Consider the following 15,303-nt stretch of genomic DNA (forward strand, 5'->3'; position numbering starts at 1 on the left):
GGACTGACATCAAACCCATAGGTAGGAATGGACATTCTTTATGCCTTTGCGACCCAGGGCAAAATTGCTGAGCCCATTCCAGAAAGAAATGAGGTGTGTCGGGGTCCAAACGTGTATTCTGAGGCTTTGGGTGCCCACCGCAGGCTCTGGAGGACCATATTGACCCGACCATGGAAGCAGGGGCAATGAAGGAGCAGAAGGGTAAGTATTGGGTAATCACGGAAGTGCCCCCTCCTTCATTGGGTCACGTTCATAGATATCAAGGGAAGACGATGTGTACGTAACACACAGTCCACTGTGAACACAGTTGGAATCTGTTGTGGCCTTCCATGCTCCTCACAGTCATGAGAAGTTCCCATGTGACGTGGAAGAAAAAGAGCAGGCAACGCTATGCTGTATGGTGACATTGCAGAGGACCCTGCACACCAGCGTCTCCAGTTTTCCAAACAGATTCCTGCCTTTGGCACTGGAATGATATCTTTACTTGCCAGAAAATGATAGAAATGTCTTTGGGTCAAATGGAAGGCACGTACATATTTCTCTCTTGGATATCCCTATTGAAGGACCAACATTTAGGCCTGTTTGTATCCTGTGACCCACCTGGCATAGTTTTCATTGAATGTCCGATTTTCAATGATCAGAGCAATTGCGTATCATCAAAACAGGGTGCTTGAAGTCAGGCCAGGTGCCTTTAGTGCCTGCAGAGATGAGAGGATGAACAAGGTGACAAGGCAGCCACCCTATGGGTAGATCCTGAATGCCAGCACACCCTGTAATAGAAGGCTAGCCTCAGTGGAGCAAGACAGGTCAAGGGGAACCTGCCACAGGATTGGTGGTACACAGGGGTTGGCTTAGAGGTCAGAGCCTTTGACTGTGAAGTCAAAGGCCCCTGGATCAAATCTCTGGGACGCAGGCTAGCCCGAGAAACAAGGGTGCGCTCGTGTGCTTTTGGGCCCCTGCTGGGCCCATTCCCTCAATGGGTCCTTTTCTCTTCTCAATCTCTCACTTTCTCTCTCATAGTTAAATAAGTCGAATACTTTTTTTTCCCCCTTGCGGGGGGCAGGTGGTGGGGTGTGTCTGCGATGAAACCGTGCTCAACACGGGTTTGTGAAGAGACAGGGCCTCCTTGGCCGGCACCTGTCATGTGTACTTTTCCATTTCATTCTGATAGAAGGTAAGGAAATCAATTCCTATTCAAGACAGGTCAAGAAGGAATTGCACAGCCTGTCGGAGTGGTGTTCAACCCACAAGCAACAGTCCTCGCGCCTCTGTCATTGGGGGGAAGAATACCCCGCTCCTTTGAAGTCCTGGACCTGTCAGGCTCTCTCTCAACACACCCCGACCAGCATCCCTGCACGTTTCAGAAGAGGTGGTGCCTAACCACCACCAGTGACAAGGGTAAGTGAGCTGTCCACGAACGTGGACTCAGACGTTCTCGACGATTTTGGAATCTCTGAACGTTTGATATGTGAGGCAGGCTCTCCTGCTCAGGCAGCCTGCATGGCACTCATGGAGGCCCTCCTCCTGCCGCCAATTAAAGGACACTTTGCGGAGCTGTCTCATTCCCAGAGAAACCCACCCTCCGCGCCCTGATCCCTCACATTTCACACAGTCCCATTCCACTAGGCTCCCCAGTTGTAAGGGACGGGGTGAACCTGCAGAAATTTCTCCCTTTCCACAAGAACGCCTCGGGCTGTCCCATGGCCGTGTGTTGGCCTTCTTTGTGAATTCTATAAATCTGACCCTTTTTCTGAAGAGAGCCGATTCTCTAACCTAGGGTGATAGCATTCACTCTCACCCTAGGTTAGAGAATCGGGAGCTTTTTGGCCAGAGAGAAAGCCACAAAGAGTCAGGGGCTCTCCGTGTGCTAGGGAAAGGAGGCCCCTGACACACATGTGACTCAAATTTTCACATCCGCATGGGACATGCAGAGCTTCCAGGTGAAGTGAGAACTACCAGGGAGTGCTGTACCCCTTTCTAGCAGGAGGACCAACGTCTTTTTGAGGCAGTAGACACCCAGGAGTCTCTCAAAAATAGGAATGACACCAAACCCATAGGAAGGTATGGACATTCTTTATGCCTTTGAGGCCCAGTGCAAAATTGCTGAGCCCATTCCAGGAAGAAATGAGGTTTGTCGGGGTCCAAACATGTATTCGGAGGCTTTGAGTGCCCACCGCAGGCTCTGGAGGACCATACTGACCTGACCATGTATGCATATTGATTGAAGGACCTGAAGGGTATTATTGGATAATCATAACAGCTTCTTGGGTATTGTCCTGGATGATGTCTTTGCTCACCAGAAAATGATGGCAATGTGTTTGGGTCAAATGTAAGTCACGTCCATATTTCTGTCTAGGATATCCGTGGTGAATGACAAACATTTAGGCCTGTTTGTAACCTTGGACCCATCTGGCATAGTTTTCATTGAATCTCCGATTTTTTAATGTTCAGAGCAGTTGAGTATCATGAACACAGGGAGCTTGAAGCATTGGGAGGAACCTTTACTGCCATCAGAGATTCCAGGATGAGCATTGCATTGCAGGCACCCTGTGGCTACATCCTGAATCCTAGGTAACCAAGTACTAGAATTGAAGCCTTTTCAGGCAAGCACTTTTCTCCATGGACCCATTTCTCCAGCCTTCCCCCTCCCCCCTCCTTTTTCTTGGTTCTTTACATATGCCTCAAACTCAAGACAATCCTACCTCTGGGCCCCCTAGTGCTGGGATTAAAGGCATGTGCAGCCACTCCCTACTCTTGTTTTGTTTTGTTTTGTTTTGTTTTTCCTATGTATGCACTAGCTCTCTAGGATCACTTCATGCCAGACACTTACACTACTTTTTATTTTAAATTATTTATTTATTTATTTATTTATTTATGAGTGATGAGAGAGAAAGAGATAAAGAGGAAGAGAGGAGAGAAAGAGACAGAGAGACCTCCAGGCACTTTAAATCACTCCAAATGCATGTACCATTTTGTACACATACCTGTATTGTTGGTACTGGGAAATGAAACCCAGCTTTTCAGTCAAGCTCCTTTCACCATTGTCAGGAGCCATTTTGGCTGACTTGTATCCATAGCTCTGGGCTTCTGGCAGCAAGACATTAGCAAAACTATAGCAGCCTACCTGGAAGCAAGATTATGTATATTCAGCCATTTGGCTGGTCTTTTGTACTGAGAAGTGACTGAAGTGCAAAAACTCTGTAACAGGAAGTGTTTTTTTGATAGAAACTTGCGAAGCTCATAAAATCTTTGTCCATGGAAAAACTGTTTGTAAAAACAAATAAAAAGGAATGCTGTGAAATAAACCATGTCTTCAGTCCTGGCTTGAGGCCTTGCTTCAGCCCTGGACTGGGGTCCATGCTTTCAGTCTTTCTTCTGTCTTTCCTTAATCCTCACTCCCCATCAGGCTCGAACCCTTTCAGCCGGCACCTCTGGCACACCATGGAGCTATTTCTCCAGCCCTCCTCCCTTCCCCCTTTTCCTTTTTATTTACATGTGCATGTATAGGCACGTTTTCATCTCTGCCAGTGGTTTTATTTATTTATTTATGTTGGTTTTTCGAGATAGGGTCTCACTCTAGTCCAGGCTGACCTGGAATTCACTGTGTAGTCTCAGGCTGGCCTCGAACTCACCGTAATCCTCCTACCTCTGCCTCCAGAGTGCTGGGATTAAAGGCGTGTGCCACCACGTCCTTCTCTGCCAGTGTTTTTTGCACATTCTCCTGTTGCTATTGTCCACTTATGTTGGCCAGGGATGATGTCTACCCTCTACTCATGCCATCACTTTCCCTGCCATCATGGAGCTACCCCCTTGAGCCTGTAAGCCAAAATTAGTCCTCCCTTTTTTTCCCACAAGCTGCTCTGGGTGGGTGATTTCTATCAGCAATGTGATCCTGTCTGCAACAACTTAAATCTAGCAGTAGGGAAAAAAAAAGTAACCTTAGAGAGAAACAAAGTTGAGAAATCAGGAAACATGAAAGTTTGTTATTGGAAAAACTTCCCAAATTTTCCATTTATTGCCAAACACTCAGTTTAACCAGAAATAATAAATAGGTCGGGCGTGGTGGCACAAGCCTTTAATTCTAGCATGTGGGAGGCAGTGGTAGGAGGATCGCCATGAGTTTGAGGCCACCCTGAAACTACATAGTGAATTCCAGGTCAGTCTGGGCCAGAGTGAGATTCTATCTTAAAAAAACAAAAAAGAAAAAGGAAAAGAGAGAGAGCCCATACTATGAATTAGTATACCTCAATAAATCAGATGATCTGAGTGCTAGGGAAAAAATCCTAAAATACCTGAATCTCCTTCATACTGAGTCACAATTAGAAAATTTGAATAAACTCAAACAAGGGTAACTGCCTTCAGATAAAAACCTTCCAAATTCCACCAATAACCAACCCATGAGGCCTGTGGATTCTAGCCCTGCCCTATTATCCAGTGTCTTCCAACTTCAATATCTCACTGCATCCCATTTTAGCCACTTGTCCGCCATCCCTTCCCTCACATAGCCAGGCACCCAAAATCTTGCAGCATGGAAACTGCCATCCTCTCTGCTTGGAGGACTTATTTCTGTTTGATAATTTCATTTCTTTCCTTTAGTTTTTTTTTTTTTTTTTTTAACCATTGTAGTTGGGGAGACAGACTGAGCTGGAAATGGGAGGAAGGGTGTTGTAGACAGGTGAAAGGTTTTGAATTTTACCACTATGCTGTGGGATGTCAGAAAACTTGTATTTATCATACCATCAGTATCTTTATACCTAAGAACAAATCATACTTCATTATGTCTAAAAAGTAATTTATACACTATCCCTCCAGTTGTCTTCTCTCTCACTTCTTGAATTTTAGCTCTGAACTGCTCATCCTAGCACCAAAGTTGTGAACGTGGCTTTCATTTGTTCATTGCATGTGTGGATGCACATATATGTACATTCTTTCTTTGGGATGCAGTCTCTCACCGACCACGGACTTTTCTGTCTCTGGGATCCCAGAACTGGGACTCAAGTGCACACCTCCATGTCTATCTTTTTTAAATTAATTTTTAAATTTTGTTCATTTTTACTTATATGAGAGTGATAGAGAGAGAGAGAGAGAGAGAGAGAGAGAGAGAGAGAGAGAGAGAGAATGGGTGCACCAGGGCCTCCAAGCCACTGAAAAGGAACTCCAGACACTTGTACCCCTTTGTGCATCTGGCTAATCTGGGCCCTGGGGAATCAAGCCTTGAACTGGAGTCCTTAGGCTTCACAGGCAAGAGCTTAACCACTAAGCAATCTCTCTGGCCATTTCTTCTTGTTCTTGTTCTGCTTCTTCTGCTTGTTCTTCTTGTTCTTCTTGTTCTTGTCCTCCTCCTCCTCCTTCTTCTTCTACGTGAGTTCTATGGATCAAACTCAGGTCCTCACGCTTACAAAGCAAGCACATTACCAACTGAGCTCTCCCAGAGCCCCTCATCAGTTTATTCTTACCGCTCATGTGAAGAAATCCTTAGATGTAGACATACTTATGTTGAACAGTTGAAAAGCTCTTATTCCACTTTCTGTTTTTTTTTTTCCCAACTTGACCACGTGTAGAGGTTTTCACTTATTATTTCCATGATGACAATTTTGATTCTCAGCATGGTTCTGATTGTCCTATATATATCACCAACCTTGTGCCGAGTATTTTAAAATCTTAAGTTTTATCTTTTGATGCCATTCTTCCTCCATTATTTAAGAGATATTGTTATGGGATTTCTGAGGCCCAGGTGTTGCCAAGACTGCCAAAATGTTTTGGAGCTTTTAAAAATATTTTAAATGTTTTTTTCCCAGGAGAAAGAGAGAGAGGGAGAAAAGAAAAAAAGGAAGGTAAGTAAGTGTGGGCACTCCATGGCCTTTTGCCACTGCAAGTGAACCCCACATGCATGTATCACTATGTGCATCTGGCTTTTGGGGGGCACTGGGGAATCAAACCCATGCCATCAGGTTTTATAAGCAAGTGTTTTTAACTGCTGAACCTCCTCTATCCCTGTTTTTGAGCATCTTTTAACTGAATCTAGGAAAATTCAAAATAGATTTGAGACTGTACAGACAGAAGCTACTGAAAGGCCCAAGAATTCAGAAGCTCAGAAATACTATCACGCTCCAAAGGGAGCTTAAGCGGGCCACCTGCATACCTCAAACTCCAGGTTTTACTCTCTGTTAGAAGCAAGTAAAGAATCCCTCTTCTCATTGTATCAGAGCCCACTCCTAATATAAAACTAGGTAAAAAGGGCATGAGATAGCCCTCAGGGATGGGAAATGAGTAATAAAGTAGACCACTTATTTAGTTTCTGTAAATAGCCTGCACCATAAGCCTTAATAGCCCACACTGTAAGCCTTAATAGCCCACACTGTAAGCCTTTGTAACTCGCACCATAGGCTGTAGCAGCCTGCCTCAGACCACCAAGGTCATAGGAGGCTGATACCATACTCTGTTACCCCCACCTAAGGAATTGCACAAGTGCTGACCTCCAAGGTCACAGGAGACTGTACCATTCTCTGCTACTCCCACCCAAGGACCTGCGCAAACGCTGACCACCAAGGTCATAGTCATGAGAGAGTGATTGGTCCATGAGGGGCTTGAGCAAAGTAAACTAATTGGCTTAGAAACTGTGGGGTGGCACAAACTGACTGGCTAACACCCTGCAGGGGCTCCTGATATTAAATAATGATTGGTCTAATACACAGGCTTTGTTAGAAACCCTATAAAAACTACCCCATTCCTGCATTCGGGGCTCTGCAGTCCTCTACCCCTGTGCGGTGTATGACTGTGGGCCCCAGCGCACTTGGAATAAAATCCTCTTGCAGTTTGCATCAAGACCGCTTCTCGTGAGTGAGTGATTTGGGTGTCTCCTTATCCGGGCAGAGCGTGGGGACCCCCTGCGGGGGTTTTTTCCTACACTACAACGAGGGAAATTTAGTGCCAATGCAACAAAAAGAAAATCAACTAGAAGGAAATTATGGTTTTCTTAAAGATTTATTTTTATTTATTTATTTATTAGACACAGAGAGAGGGATGGGGGGGAGAGAGAGAAAGAGTGAGAATGGGCAGGCCAGGACCTCTAGCCACTGCAAATGAACTCCAGATGCATGTGCCACCATGTGCATCTGGCTTACACAGGACCTGGAGAATTGAACCTGGGTCCTTAGTCTTTGAAGGCATGTGCCTTAACTGCTAAGCCAGCTCTCCAGCCCAATAAATTATGTTATTTTGGTGTGTACCACAGAGCTAATATTTTATACCAATGAGCAGTCAAGACATGAGTGTTGACTCTGTATAATCCCTATAAATTGGTCTTAAGGTTCAAAGTTTTGTGTGGTACTCTAAATAAATATGTTGTCATTGATGCTGCAGGTGCAGCAAAACCTCACTGTTGTGTGAATATTGTGATTCATCATATAGATGTTTTATTCTGTCACTCTGGTATAGAGGACTAATTCCATCTCTAAGTTGCTGAGGAAAGCCAGAGGAAGGAAAGAGGTTATTTATTGCTACTCTTCTCCCAACTGCAAAATAACAATAAAAGGGAAGAAAAAAAAAAAACAAAACAAAACCCTGTCTCTTCAGGATTTCGTTTGCTGTCTTTCTGGGAGTGGTGTGCATTGTGGCTCTTATGTTGTCTATGCTGGGGGATATGAAATCACTGGTGCCTCTTTACTTCCAGTTAAGTGTGAATCAAAAATTAGTGGCTGCTAATATCTTAGGTCTTATCACAGTGGTTATACTTTGAACATGAGCAAGGATTAAAACTGACTTCTGGCAGGGCATGGTGGTACACCCCTTTATTCTCATCACTTGGGAGGCAGAGGTAGGAGGATTATCCTGAGTAAGAGATAATCCTGAGACTGAATAGTGAATTCCAGGTCAACCTTGGCTAGAGTGAGACCCTACTAGGAAAAAAAATAAACCTGACAAGTAAATTTATTTTGATCATATGAATATAGAATGCCTTTTATCATTATTTCATTCCATAAGAACACTAAAAATTATTGGATAATTTGAAATAATGACAAATGTATAATACATATTTTCAATTAGTCTTTAACTTTGAAGGACCCTGTCACTTTATGTTACAGACAATAAGGATTCTTCTGCGTGATACCTAGAAAATTATCTGAAGTAGAATAAAATAATTGTTTTTGAAAAAGAGATATCATTTGGCTAGCCGTGGTGGGGCATGTCTTTAATGCCAGCACTCATGAGGTAGAGGTAGGAGGATCAAAGTAAGTTCAAGACTAGCCTGAGACCATATAAATGAATTCCAGGTTAGCCTGGGCTAAAAAAAAAAAAAAAAGAAAGAAAGAAAGAAAGAAATGGTTAACAGTTGCACTGTGTACCACTCAAAATACTGGATCTAACATCTAATACTTTTCCTCTCAGAGCATCATTTTCATCTGCTAATTGGTGAGATCATTATGTAACACGACACACTACTATTTTTAGTGTTAGTCTTAGAGTTAGAGGTTTGTGGCTAGTGTCAAGGCCAGGTTTAGGATTAGGGTCAGTGTCTGTTTCAGGGTCAGGATTGGGGTCAGAGTCAGGTTGAGTTTAGGAATTTTGGGGTGAAGGTTAGGTGTGAAGGTTTTGGTTAGAGTGAGAGTCAGGAAATCACATTCTGCAATCACTGCCTGTCTTTACCTCATTAAATTACCTTATAGAAGGGTATTATCATACCCCAAAAGAAAGGCATTGTAGACACTTTTTGTGGATGTATGACTATACTGAGATATTCAGAAAAGGTTGCTTGTACCTGAAAGCATTAAGACATCAGAAAATGTTTTTGCTGTCTTTGAGCAAGACCAGAAAGAGTTAACAATCTTTGGCTACAATTTGTCTTAGGACATCTTGATACCACTATAGAGAATTTCACTCTTCTTTTAAAAACTTTTAAAAATATTTTATTCTTTCTTTATTTGAGAGAGAGAGAGAGAGCATACCAGGGCCTCCAACCACTGCAAACAAACTCCAGATGTGTGGATTATCTTGTGCATATGGCTTATGTGGTTCCTGGGGAATCAAACCTGGGTCCTTTGGCTTTGCAGGAAAGTGCCTTAATTGCTAAGCTATTTTTCTAGTTCCCATGTAAACTTCTTAATAAGGGATGAAGAGATTTCTCAGCAGTTAAAGCACTTGCTTCTAAAGCCTAATGGCCCAGGTTCGATTCCCCATTACCCATGTAAAGCCAGAAGGACAAAGTGACCCATGCATCTGGAGTTCCTTTGCAGTAGCAAGAGGCTCTGGTGTGCCCCTACACATTCTCTCTCTCTCTCAAATAAATAAACAAATTAATTAATTAAAAGATAATCATGGTGTGGATAATGAAGACATGGTACATTTATACAATGGAGTTTTCATTCAGCAGTAAAGGAAGATGAAATTATGAAATTTGCAGGGAAATGGATGGATCTGTAAAGTATTATATTTAGTGAGTTAACTCAGACCCAGAGAGCTAAGTGCTGTATATTCTTTCTCATACGTGGATCCTAGCTACAAATGTTTGGACTTGCATGTGAGTTGGAATCAAACTCAGTAGCAGAGGCCATAAAGCTAGAAAGGGAAGGGAGGAGAGGGGAGGATTCAAGGTGATGGTATTGTACATATGTAAGTAGAAGAATTACTGGGGGTTGAAAGGCCTAAGTAAGGTTAGGGGAAGAGATTGTAAAGGAAGGGTGAGGGGAGGGTTAATCAAAATATAAGAGGATATGAATAAGCCATATGGAAATCTACTTTATTGGACAATGGTATACCCAGAAGCCATAGATTATATCTAGAAAAATTTCAGGCCAATGATGGGATAGCTTCCAGTGAGTTGTTGGCCAGAGAGGTCCCTGCTGCCCCCAAAACATTACAGGCCATTACCGAGGTGCTTGGTTTCCTACCAGGAATAGATGGTAAGACCCTATTGCTAAAGATTCCACATGCTTGGGCTACAAGGTCACTGAGCAATCTTGCTGGAGCTGAGCTGAAAACCTCCTCCCTGTAGACCAGCTGACAGAAAGCTGGGAAAAAACTATGCTGTATGCAGCTTTATGGGAGAGAGAGAGAGAAGTCATCAGGGGAGATAAACGGCAGTGAGCATTGCTGCTGAAGAGTCAGGTCACTGAGAAATCCGGCTTGAGCTGAGGTGAAAACTTCATCCATGCAAACCCTTTATCCAGGCCCTGGAAAATCTCAACATACTTGGGCCTCATCTACTCCAACTCTCCTGATGCAGGGTGTGAGCTGCTGCCCTCTCCACACGATGAATGGAGAGCCACTGTCCTCCCGATGTAGAACTGCCCAGTGCCTGTCCAGCTCCTCTTCACACTCCCCAAACGTGATCCACTCATCATGGTGGCTACAGGTTAGAAGGGACAGAAACAGTGACCTTGTAGGAGATGCCTAGTGCTAAGGAGTGTAACACAGGTGGATGGGTGTGGCAGACATGAGGCTCCGCCCCTTCCAGGGTGGACAGTCAACCGGGTTCAGCAGCCGTGGGGCTGGACTTCCAGGATGTGCCTCACACAGGTGTTTCAACTGCTGCCAGCAGCTCCAGGCACCAGTGCCACAGGACGAGGGTGGGTCCAAAAGCTTCACACAGGTCTTACAAACTGCAGAAAGGGGCTGCAGGGCCTGGCCATGGCAAACTGGCTCCAGACACATGCATGTGGGACCAGAATCTTTACACAGCAGGTTTGCCTTCCTGTGGACAGGTATTGGAAATGCAGATTGCTGGTCAGCATTGCTCACCGGGTCTTCAAGCCACTCCAGCTGGTCGGTGAGTTTTACCTTCTCTCTTTAGAGTTAATTCTGTAACTTGAGAATGTGGAGGTTCTTTAGAAAATGAAAGGATGCTCTTGGTTTTCTATAATGTCTTACTCTGAATACGAAAGGCATAAAATACAGGAAACAATATTTCAGTTGGTTAGAAAATAGTACCTATGCATTGAATATTAAGGCTGTTAAAGGGCAGAGAAGTCCCCATCTTTACATGTAAGCCACCAAGTTTAAGGAAAAACCCTAGGGACTTTTAAAACAAGATTTAAAAATGTCAATGGTGCTCAATGGTGGAAGTGAACGAAACTTGAGGATGGAGGAAATTGTCTCCCAATGACGGATATTATGAAGCAGGAATTTTTGGGCTACTTAAGAATTTTCTAAAAGGTCTGCTTGGATCCTGATACTGTCACCATGCCCAGGTTAGGGTTAATAGTTAATTTACCCCTTCCCAGATCTATTCCAGCACTATAAACTAAATTGCTCAGTCTTAGAAACATATACAGTGACTAATGCCAAAAGGTGACTTTAAAGCTGTTCAGGCAAAAACCTATTGCCATTACTGAAATATTGAAAATGTCACCAGCACTGGGAACACATCTCAGTGTTCCGAGATTTGCTATCTAAAGGCCTTCCACTAAAGTGCAGCTGGGGTACTTAACACAGCTGAAAAGAATTTCAGGCTGAGCCAGAAGTAGAGTTAGTGAGTCTGAGTAGAAGAAAGGACAGATGATTGAGGAGAGTCAGGTGTGGGCCTCAGGAGAGGAATGCACCCAAATTCTTCAGGAATAATTTTATCAGTGACTGGGACTTTTGGAGTTATGTTGTTTAAGGGAGGTGAGCTACTCATTTCCTTATAGCAAGATTTTATAATGAAATCATAGGGTTATTTATAAGGATATTAGACAGACTTACATATAAGGAAACATAACTGAAGCAAAGGTGGATAATATTTAATTTTGTTTCTGAGGTATGGTTTCACTCTAGCTCAGGTTGACCTGGAACTCACTGTGTAGTCTCAGGGTGGCCTTGAACTCATCCTCCTACGTTTTCCTCCCGAGTGCTGGGATTAAAGGCATGCAACACCATGTCTGGGTCTAAAATTTTATTTAACTATTTTATTTTTACTTATTTATTTGAGAAAGAAAAGAGGCAGATAGAGAATGAGTGTGCCAGGGACTTCAGCCACTGCAAAAAAAATCCCAGATGCAAGTGTCACAAGGCACATATGGCTTTATGTGGGTACTGGAGAAATGAATCTGGGTCCTTAGGCTTCACAGGCAAGTGCCTTAACTGCTGAGCCATCTCTCCAGCCCTATAATAAAATTTTTTTTTAACCAAGGTAAGTTTGCTGTATGTAGATCACAAAGATGTTCAAAAATGTTGTAGGGCCAGGTATGGTGGTACATGTCTTTAATCCAAGCACTTGGAAGGCAGAGGTAGGAGGATCACTGTGAGTTCCAAGTCAACCTGAGACTACATAGTGCATACTGAGTTCCAGGTCAGCCTGGGCTAGAGCTAGACTCTACCTAGAAAAAAAAAAAAAGAATCTGGTAGGAAGGGCTTTTTTCTCCAGATATAATCTGATGCCAGTAAAGAATGTCTTTTCTTAGTAGGCCTGTCACAGTTAATTGAGCAGAGCTATGCTGTGATAGCCAGGTCTATGGAAATGTTAATGGAGCTATTGACACTGTCTGGTAAAAGGAGGGGGAGGGTCACTGGCCTGGGATAAACTAGGAAGTGAAAGGTTAAGTAAGTAGATGCTATCATACTGTTTTCATATAGTCTCTGGTGGGGTGGACCTTGCAGTAATGCAGCTGTTTTGGGGTCACCCACACTCCTGTAAATAACACCCTACCTGTGCTCTGTAAGTCAACCCAGTAAACTCATTGGTTCACCTAGTTGGACTAGTTGGTAGAATTGTGAGCAGTGACAGTACTAAGATTGGCTTCACACTGTCACTCTCAGCAGCTTTAGTTGTTCCACTCACATTCTAGGGGCCTCAACTTGGATAAAACCCAGGATTAGTGGCTTACTCCTGGTGATTGTGTGAGAGTACCTAAAAGGTAAACATAAGACTGAGAATTCATATTCATTCATTCAATTCATATTTAGTGTTGCTATGTGTGTGCATATTGTAAATGTTGTGTGTGTTCACCCCCTGAGTATGGCATGAAAATAAGGAAGTTATTTATATCTGATGAGTGCTTTTGCACCAATAAACTTGGGGTATCTCCAGATTCTTGTCTTACAAACTTAAAGAAGTGAAATTCACAGATCATAAGGTGAGGTTTAGATAGACTTTATTAGATTAAGAGAAGGAAAATGGAGAAAATATAGAGAGCTCCTGCCATATGGAAGGTGTTAGTGGGTAAAGCCTGCCCTATGACCCAAATTGGGGTCACTTATGGATTAAGAATGGAGGCTGAGCTAACCTGCAATGATGCTACATTTTGGGGCTGAGTAGCCATAATGCCACTATCAGATATAAATCTTCCAGGAATCTCAGTTCTAGGAAAGGGGTGTATGGAAGGGCTCAGGTTGTTTATAGAAAAACAGATCTAGAGCACTCCTTTAGGCAAGAGATAAGAAGAAGACTTCTCTGGGGGCTGGGGAGATGGCTTAGTGGTTAAGCACTTGCTTGTGAAGCCTAAGGACCCCGGTTCGAGGTTTGATTCCCCAGTACCCAAGTTAGCCAGATAGATGGAGAAGGTGGCACATGCATTTGGAGTTTGTTTGCATTGGCTGGTGGCCCTGGTGCGTGTGCGCTCTCTCTCTGCCTCTTTTTCTCTCTCTGTGTCACTCTCAAATAAATAAATAAACAAACAAACAAACAAACAAATAAATAAAATACAAATTAAAGAAAAAGCAGAAGACTTCTCTGATTGTACTAAAATGGGGACTGTTATGTCAGGCTTGAGGACATTCCTGCTTTTTTACTTTTGGGGGCACAGTCATATTAAACTGCCTTAGTGGTCGTAAAAGGTTTTGTTTTTCTTTTGACACAAAACACCATTGAGATGAATTTGCCTAATTTTCCAACCAGTGTTAGAAGGGGTAGGGGCACATTTTTATATTATTTTCCCTCCATGTCTTGCTTCATCCCTTAGTTATTCTTTTTTGTTGCTTTTGTTACTGTTTTTTGAGTTAGGGTCTTCTTCTATCCCAGGCTGACCTGGCACTCATTCTGTAGTCCCAGACTGGCCTCAAACTCAGAGTGATACTCGTACCTCTGCCCCTCCCCCCACTTGTTGCTGGAATTAAAAGCATGTACCACCACATCCTGGCCCCCTTAGCTATTCTTAATAGGAATTAGCTTGCCATAGCAGGAAGAATTAATGTTAGGGAACTACCCTGATGAACTCCATGTTGCTGTCTGCCTTGGATGGAAGCCATGTGTTTGCAGCACCTCCCTTCTGGCTGTGCAGAGCATCAGAGCTTTCCCTGAGGGACTTGATCCTATAAGTCTTGATATCTTTCCAGACACCTTCTAAAACCACTGGCTTTCCTGGTGTTACCTGCATTTTCTCCTGTTGTGAATGAAGATGAACTTGAGGGATTTTGTTTTGTTTTGTTTTAGATCTCTTAGGATGCCTCAGCTTTCAAAGCATAGCTAGAAGGGCTGGAGGATGGCTTAGTGCTTAAGGCAATTGCCTGTGAAACCTAAGGGCCCATGTTCGACTCCCCAGAACCAACATAAGTCAGATGCACAAGGTCATGAGTCAAATGCACAAGGTCATACATGTAGCACACATGTCTGGAGTTTGTTTACAGTGGCTAGAGAACCTTGTGGGCCAATTCTCTCTGTCTCTTTCTTGCTCTCTCTCTCATAAAAAAAAAAAAGAGTAACAACTAAAAGAAGCCTGTAAATATAATACAGGCTATTTTGGCTATCATGCTAAAGCCTATTAAGGCTATTATGCTAAAAGACACTGAATGATAATTTATTCCTCCATTTAGTTTCTTTCGAGGTAGGGTCTCACTGTAGTCCTGGCTTTGAAATGTGAATTTTCTATCCTCTGGGGTACTTGAATCTGGCCCTGCTCAGGGCATTAGCCATATGTTCCTTATTCTGCATCATGTTGGATATGATGATCTGGTCAATGTGAAACCCTCTCTGTATTTGAGCTTTTCAAATGCATTCCACATACCTGTATGCAGTATAGATTGGTGACAGCATGATATCAAAGCCATGGACATTGCCTGTTCTGTCGGCAAGGTCCCTTAGGGGCAAGCCATACGAGCAATAGTTGCATGCTTTACAGCCATCATACACCAGGCCCCATGAGTGATGGGACTTGGTAGTGCTAATTGACTGTAGATTGAAATGAAGTGGTGAGTGAGAACCATTATTAACTTGCAATCATTCTCAACATACATTTATTCCATATTAATAAATTATTCTGGCTTTATCTTCATAGTAGTCTCATTATTTTTACTAATCCCATATTTTATAGTGATTCAAGAACATTGCCTTACTAACCTAATCTTCCTTCCCTTGGGTTCCAACTCCTCAATGCTCTATCTCCCACTCATGTC

General features: G+C 43.1%; 2 pseudogenes; one reads left to right on the forward strand and one right to left on the reverse strand.

Annotated features, from left to right (window-relative positions):
- Positions 1 to 170: 170 nt before the first annotated feature.
- Positions 171 to 7,738, forward strand: LOC123454669 (annotated as a pseudogene).
- A 7,232-nt stretch (positions 7,739 to 14,970) lies between these two features.
- LOC123454946 lies at positions 14,971 to 15,085 on the reverse strand (annotated as a pseudogene).
- Between the last annotated feature and the right edge of the window lie 218 nt (positions 15,086 to 15,303).

This window comes from Jaculus jaculus, chromosome 14, assembly GCF_020740685.1.
Source record: "Jaculus jaculus isolate mJacJac1 chromosome 14, mJacJac1.mat.Y.cur, whole genome shotgun sequence".
In the NCBI taxonomy this organism is placed as follows: domain Eukaryota; kingdom Metazoa; phylum Chordata; class Mammalia; order Rodentia; family Dipodidae; genus Jaculus; species Jaculus jaculus.